The 6,964-nt window shown below is 35.5% G+C and overlaps 1 non-coding gene across 1 annotated transcript; it reads right to left on the bottom strand.

Moving 5' to 3' along the window:
- Positions 1 to 4,933: 4,933 nt before the first annotated feature.
- On the bottom strand, positions 4,934 to 5,098 carry LOC118163338. The gene has a single exon (XR_004748997.1). It is a non-coding gene; the product is annotated as a U1 spliceosomal RNA (small nuclear RNA).
- Between the last annotated feature and the right edge of the window lie 1,866 nt (positions 5,099 to 6,964).

Genomic DNA, 6,964 nt, shown 5'->3' with positions numbered 1-6,964 from the left:
AGGCAAATTAATAGATTCTCTAGAATTTTACTGGAACTCTTGATATAAATCATGCATTTCCATGTAAGACATACACACTTTTTTTTTTTTTTTTTTTTTTTTTTTTTTTTTAGATAATAATCCTTGTTAATCTGCTGATGGCATAGCTTTGAATTGTAAAATGATATCTATTTGAAAGACTGATATATATTATGAGACAATATAAATTGGAAAGAAAAGGCAAGAAGAAGATAAAACCATATTTTACAGTCTTCTCACTGGGACAACCAAAGAACATTGGAAAAAATATTTTTACATGTATATGTGTTTTGTTTACCAGAACAAGTAGAAGAGTTAGCACATCAGCCCTTGAAGAGTTCATGAGGTAAGTTTTTCCTTTGAAAAGATGACATAAATTTGTTTCTTAAAATAGGCTAAGCGAAAAAAAAAAAAAAAGACAATCCATTCCTCAGCAAGCAGCCAAACAAAACCCAACAGGAAATGATAAGTATAATTGAACAAGTAAAGAAAGTATTTACAAAGCAAAGAGAGAAAAGTTTAATTTTTCTCACATTATAAAAGAAGAAGAATCTTGTTATGAGAAGGTAGAAACATGAGGAAGCGTTGAAGCAGATTGATTACTACTATGAATGATTGTTTTCCAATTCAGGCAGCAATATTGAAAATACATAAAGGTCCCTTGGTCATGTAATTAGAATAGCATTTGTAAAGGTTTCCCTGTTTGTAAATGGTAGAGGTAGCACAGTTGTTTTCATTGTGTTCTGCTCTATTACCTCCTATTGTTCCAAAGAAAACCTGCTAAAATGTACAGTATAAATTTTAAGTATCAGTGTTAAAAAAGTAAATGTAAAAGAATAGATGCAAATAAATTATTTAATGTATTAATTAAATCACTGTAGTCATCTTATCCAATATATACAGCAAAGGTATCAACCTGTATTTGACAGAATTGTCTCCACATTATATATACGCTGTGTACTTCTGTGCCCATTCTACCAGATATATTCTGTGAAGATAGATCCAGTACTATTTAAACTCTATTATAGTATGTGTAGGGAGGGAAACAAAAAAGCCATGCAGTGCATAAGTGAATGTTGTTTATCTGAAGCACAGCTAACTTTGTAGGAAAACATGTACGATACTAGCTAAAGTCAGTTTGTGTGGGCAGAAATTAAATAATTGCTCAGAGAATTATATCTTATTTCTGAAGTTAATGAATTTGAAGTGTGTTATCCAGATCATCATGAAACTGAATGAGACTGCTGAAAAATGAATATATTCATTTCATACTCAGGCAACCATAAAGGACTCTGTAGAAGAGGTACTTAGTGTCAGCACTGAAAAGCAAAGTATGATATCTAAGTAAAAATATTCCTCACTTCAGAAATCATGCCATGTTCCTGTCCCTGATACTGCTACCCTGAGAACAGATTATTGCATTTTACCTTCACCTATTCACAAAATATTTTCCTGTTTTGACGTATGGCCCTGGAGAAGGACAGCTGCACTCCACTGACTTCAGGCTAGACACCAGCTACATTAGTCCTGCTTGCATCTATGTTACTTGCAATGCTTTCAGAGCAGTCAGATTAAAAGCAGCCCAGCTGCATTTGCTGATTACACTGGAAAAACACACACAAAAATCTAATTTACCACGATGTTTGCTTTCATTAGTGGACAGGTGAGACAATTCTTTTTAAGCATTTGCCACAACCATAGTTTACCAGAATGAACCATTTATAATTTTTTTAATTTTAAGCTGGTATTTTCAATACACTTCCATAATATTAGTTCTTGTTTGTTTAAACTTCATCTTCAAAATAAGGTGTTTTAATATATTTTAACCTTCTAAGTTATTTTTTTTATGGTTTGTTACTGTATATCTTCTCTAGAGAACCAACCCAGCTTGACATTTGGAAAAACCCTTAACAGACTATCAAGAAAGAAAAGCTTCATGTTTATTTTAATACTTTTGTTAGGCAGAAGAGGAGACTGCAAGGAATAAGAAATGAAAGATTTCATCTTAAAACTGTGGATCTGTCCAATGCATAGCCTACTGTAAAATAGACCAGTGCTTTCAATAAAACCTTCTTGAAAATAATGAATCGATAGTCTGAAACTCAGTGACATTGTTTAGAAACTTCTTTGTGAAGTCTGAAAATTTTTCATTGTGCTTGGATTGCAACTACCAGAAAGGATCTAGAAGACAGGTTTAACTACACAATGTCAAGTAAATTTCCCATCTTCCCATTCTGGCTCTCTAGGAGCCGACTCAGTGTTAGTGTCTTCTTACCTGCAAAAGTGTTCCCATCTGAAACTGCTCTAAGGCCACATGATAATACTTCTCCCCCATATTTTCTTCCAGGGTTTTAATCATGTATCTCTTACAGTCAGACTGGAAGTGTTCTGGCAAGCTGTGGGGAAGGTGCTAGTACCATGAGGCCCAGAAGGGGTGCTGGCAAGTTCACACTAGAAGGCTTGATCTGTCCATCCTGGGCATTCTCTTGATAATATGTGAAGGCAGTGGACCACCTAGGTTCACCTAAGGATAGAGGCAGGCTCAAAATATTTTCTGGGGTCAGAACAATGGTTCTGCTTTGCCATCATGCCCAGCTATGGTAATCAAGCAAAAAGGTGGCCTGGCTGGTCCACCTAGATAGCTCCAATCACATTCTCTGCTGATACTTTCTGTTCCCTTTTTCCTCTCCTATCTTTTTTTTCCTTTTTACCACCCTATCCCGTAACAAATAAACAACCTTCCCCTAAATATTCCCCCCCCCCCCGCCCCCCCCCCCCATTAGTCCTGTTTTTGGTTCACCTGCACCTTAATTTGATACTTCTGATACTGTTATGCCTGTGATTTCAACACATATGGTATTACTGATATTGCTTCCAAGATTTCCTAAGCCTTGTAAGATTCCCCTTCCCAAAAGCCCTCTGTACTCTCCTCTTGTGATGGCTGACTGTTTCTTACATATCTGCACCTGAACCACCTGTGAAATCTACCCATCCCTCATAGCACTTCTGTAACTTTCATTGGGTTCTCATGCATCCATATTATTATGTCCAGGAGTTTCTCAGGTCCAGTAATTTCCCATGTCCAATTCAACTAGCTTAACTCCAGGCCAAGACCTAGGCAGTCATCAGCCTGCAACCCCAATGCAGTGGAGATAGCCTGAATGAAAAAAACAATCAGCAGAATAGGATGCCTTTTAATAAAACTAAAACATCAATTTCAGAAAAAAAAAAAAAAATGCTTAAGAATGTAAATGCCTGCTTCAACAAGTATGGCAGTGTATTTTAGACCACAGTCTTGTTCCGAAGAGTAAGTAAAAACCTCATTTGTACTACACTCACGAGAGCAATCCCAACTGATGAGATAAACAGCCTATAGAGCAATGATGCAGATGCCCTTGCTTACTGAAAAGAGAGGATAAAAGCAATGTGCTCCACTGCCTTATTCATGATGTGTCACTGTCTTCATGAATAATAGGTTATGTGATTTAGTAATTAAATATCTTTTACTACTTCCCACCTTATGTAATCACATTTACTTTTAGAACTATAGTACTCAAAAAGACCTCCTGACCCATCAGATCCACCCAGCTGTGATTACAGTGAGCCATTTAATAAATATATCGTCTAGAAAGGGACATACTGACATACACTGCATCACAAAGCACTTCAGTGCCTTAGAAATTAAGATCTTTAGTGTAAAATATCACAAAAAGATGAGGAGGGCAGGAACAATCAGGTGTATCAGCAATCCCTATGTCAGCAGAATGGCAGATAACCTTTTTTTAGGTGAATATGCTCTGATGAGCCTGGGAAACAGATGACGCATGATGATACAGAGGAGGATAAAAATAACTTAGTCAACACAGCAGCAAAAAATACAACCACATCAGGATGATGAGCTTTTCCACCAATTTTGTATCCATAAAGGTGACTAAACAAAGGTATAATAATCCTGTGGAAAATGATACTATGTGCCCTAAAGTGCAGAAGTAAAATTGTGCAAGGATTTTTAACTTGCAAATTCTTCTTAAATGTATTGTATGATCTTTCTACTATTTCTTTTAGGTTTTACATTTTCTTAAAAATGTTGATGCTTGACTTTCTGTCAAAGGCATTATATTGATCAGTCCTCAGTAAGGGTAACTTTACAAAGTTAAAAGTTTTTTTTAGAAATCCTAACCTCCAGGATTCTTGTAGGGGAACTTTCAACATTGCAATCATTATTTGACTGTATATTTGTATTTTCAGAAGAGATTCATCAATTACTTATTTTCAGTGCTTTTGAAGTGCATATAGAACTTGGACATAAGCTAAACAAATACACTTTTTTTTAAAAAAAAATATAGTTTACTTTCTTTTATTTTTATTTGAAATCATAGTTATGTTGCTATTACACTTAAAGAACAGTTATATTTAGATACAATGTGTCAGGTATGCAGTGGAGAGCATCACACAAACACACAAAAAGGGTTATAATTTACTAATAAATGACAGAATCATAGAATCATTAAGGTTGGAAAAGACCTCAAAGATCATCTGGTCCAACCATCCCTCTACCACCAATGTCACCCACTAAACCATGTCCCTAAGCACCACATCCAACTTTTCCATAAATACCCTCAGGAACGGGGACTCCACCACCTTCCTGGATAACCTGTTCCAATGCCTGACTACTCTTTCTGAAAAGAAATGTCTCCTAATTTCCAACCTAAACCTCCCCTGGCGCAACTTGAGGCCATTCACTCTAGTCCTATCACCAGTTTTCTGTGAGAAGAGGCCGACGCTCAGCTCCCCACACCTTCCTTTCAGGTAGCTGTAGAGAGCAATAAGGTCTCCTCTGAGCCTCCTCTTCTCCAGACTAAACAACCCCAGTTCCCTCAGCCACTCCTCATAGGACTTTTGTTCCAGGCCCTTCATCAGCTTTGTAGCCCAACACAGTCCCCCACTACCACAAATTATGCAGTCAAGTTTCTTGCATTTGGGGAAATTGAGGGGCTTAGCACACCTGGAATTCAGGGGATAATCCTCACCCTAGGAAAACCACCTGCATGATCATGGTGTCTCCCTGCCAGGTAAGTATTTATTAACTTATTATACTTTATTATTATATTTATTATACCTTATATACATAGCATTTATAGTATAATAATTACTAATTTGTTTATAACTTACTAATACTCTATTCAGCTTTGGTGAGGCCGCACCTGGAGTACTGTCTTCAGTTTCTGTGTCCCTCAGCACAAGAGAAATATGGACTTACTGGAGACAGTCCAATATAGGGCCACAAAGATGATCAAGGGTCTGGTGCATCTCTCCTATGAGGAAAGGCTGATACAGCTGGGACTGTTCAGTCTGGAGCAGAGAAGGCTCAGATGGGATCTTATCCATGTATATAAATACCTGAAGAGAGGATGCAAAGAGGATGGAGCCAGGCAGGCTCTTTATGGTGCTCAGTGCCAGGACAGGAGGCAATGTGCACAGACTAGAACACAGGAGGTTCCTTCTAACATCAGGAAACACTTCTGTGCAGGTGACAGAGAACTGGCACAGTTGTTTTTGCATGTGATTTTGAAGACACTTTATTGCATGCACATATCAGTTAAGTTTTATAAAGCAGTTGTTTTGCTGTACATTGTAAAATTAATTATTAATTATTAATAATTAGATTAGTATATTAGAAATTAATTAATTATAACTTGTTAGTTTCAGGTATGTTTGTTAAAATAATTAAAAATCTTTCCAAACATTTATACATATCAGATAATTTCATATTACAAGAGATCTATGATCCTCTAAGTGAATTCCTCGTAAATTCCTGGAATACGTAAGTCACATATCTTTTGCAAAGTATCTTAAAAAGTAAAATAGAAACATCCTACTGCACAATTATCCTCTCTGATCAAAAGGTCAGATGGATCGAAACATCTGCAAATCCACACAGTCACAGTAGCTAAGTTTGATAAAGAAAAAATCTGGCATCTGAAAGAAATCTTAGTTATGAATCTGAAGGTGAAGATCATTACATCTAACGTGGAACAATAAACATGTCAAACTTGTTCAGTCAAAATCTTCCAAATATTTAGTAATGAAAACATGTGAAAGCCACCAAGCATTATATTCAGAAGTGTCTGTACTCTCTAAATCATAACAGATATGTCATGGCCATGACAAAAGCTTAGAGAGCCACAGCTTGAACATGATACACTGAGAATAATGATTGCCAGGAAGCTTAATGAGAGATTATTTCAATGTAATCATGATGGTAGTAAAAACTGGCAATTCTAGCAAGGGGTCATGAATTTTCACAAGGGTCAGAAATGGGATTATGACACTTTTCTGCACATCTACTCTATCAAGGGTTAATTTACAATTCCCAGCACAAATTATTACGCACAGTATAAACATTTAGATACCAAAAAACTGTTTAACTTTTTTTCATCTTTGACTTTCACTTTTCAAGAACATTAGGTCTCAGATGCTTTAGGAAAATCTACTGCTTTACTTAGGGAAGGACCATATAGATATAGATTAGGTACATATCAATATAGATACATTACTTAATTCTTTTGAGAAAAAACATCTAAGCAAGAAAAAAAAAAAAAACATTATTTGTTTTGGTAAGTTCTACTAAGAAGAATTCTAAACAACTAAAAATATTCTGACATTTTTCTAAAGATGAGGCTAAATTTAAATTCATTTTTCTAAATGAGAAAAGATGAATTTGGAGGAGGAAACAGGGTTATATTTAATTTTTTATTTTTATTTTTTGGCTACCTGTATTTACTTGCAATTAATAGTTTGATCACAAAATGTAAGTGGAAGCCATTGCATTAAAAAGAGAAATAAAACTGGAAAATTACACCTTGTTAAAGCTTTTTTTTTTTTTTTTTTTTTTTTTTCTTTCTGATCAGATGAGACAATTTCATTTCAGTTATAGATTAGCCAA

This window comes from Oxyura jamaicensis, chromosome 2 (genome assembly GCF_011077185.1).
Source record: "Oxyura jamaicensis isolate SHBP4307 breed ruddy duck chromosome 2, BPBGC_Ojam_1.0, whole genome shotgun sequence".
Classification (NCBI taxonomy): domain Eukaryota; kingdom Metazoa; phylum Chordata; class Aves; order Anseriformes; family Anatidae; genus Oxyura; species Oxyura jamaicensis.
Note: the sequence above shows the minus strand (reverse complement) of the source record. Positions and strands in the feature narration are given on the sequence as shown.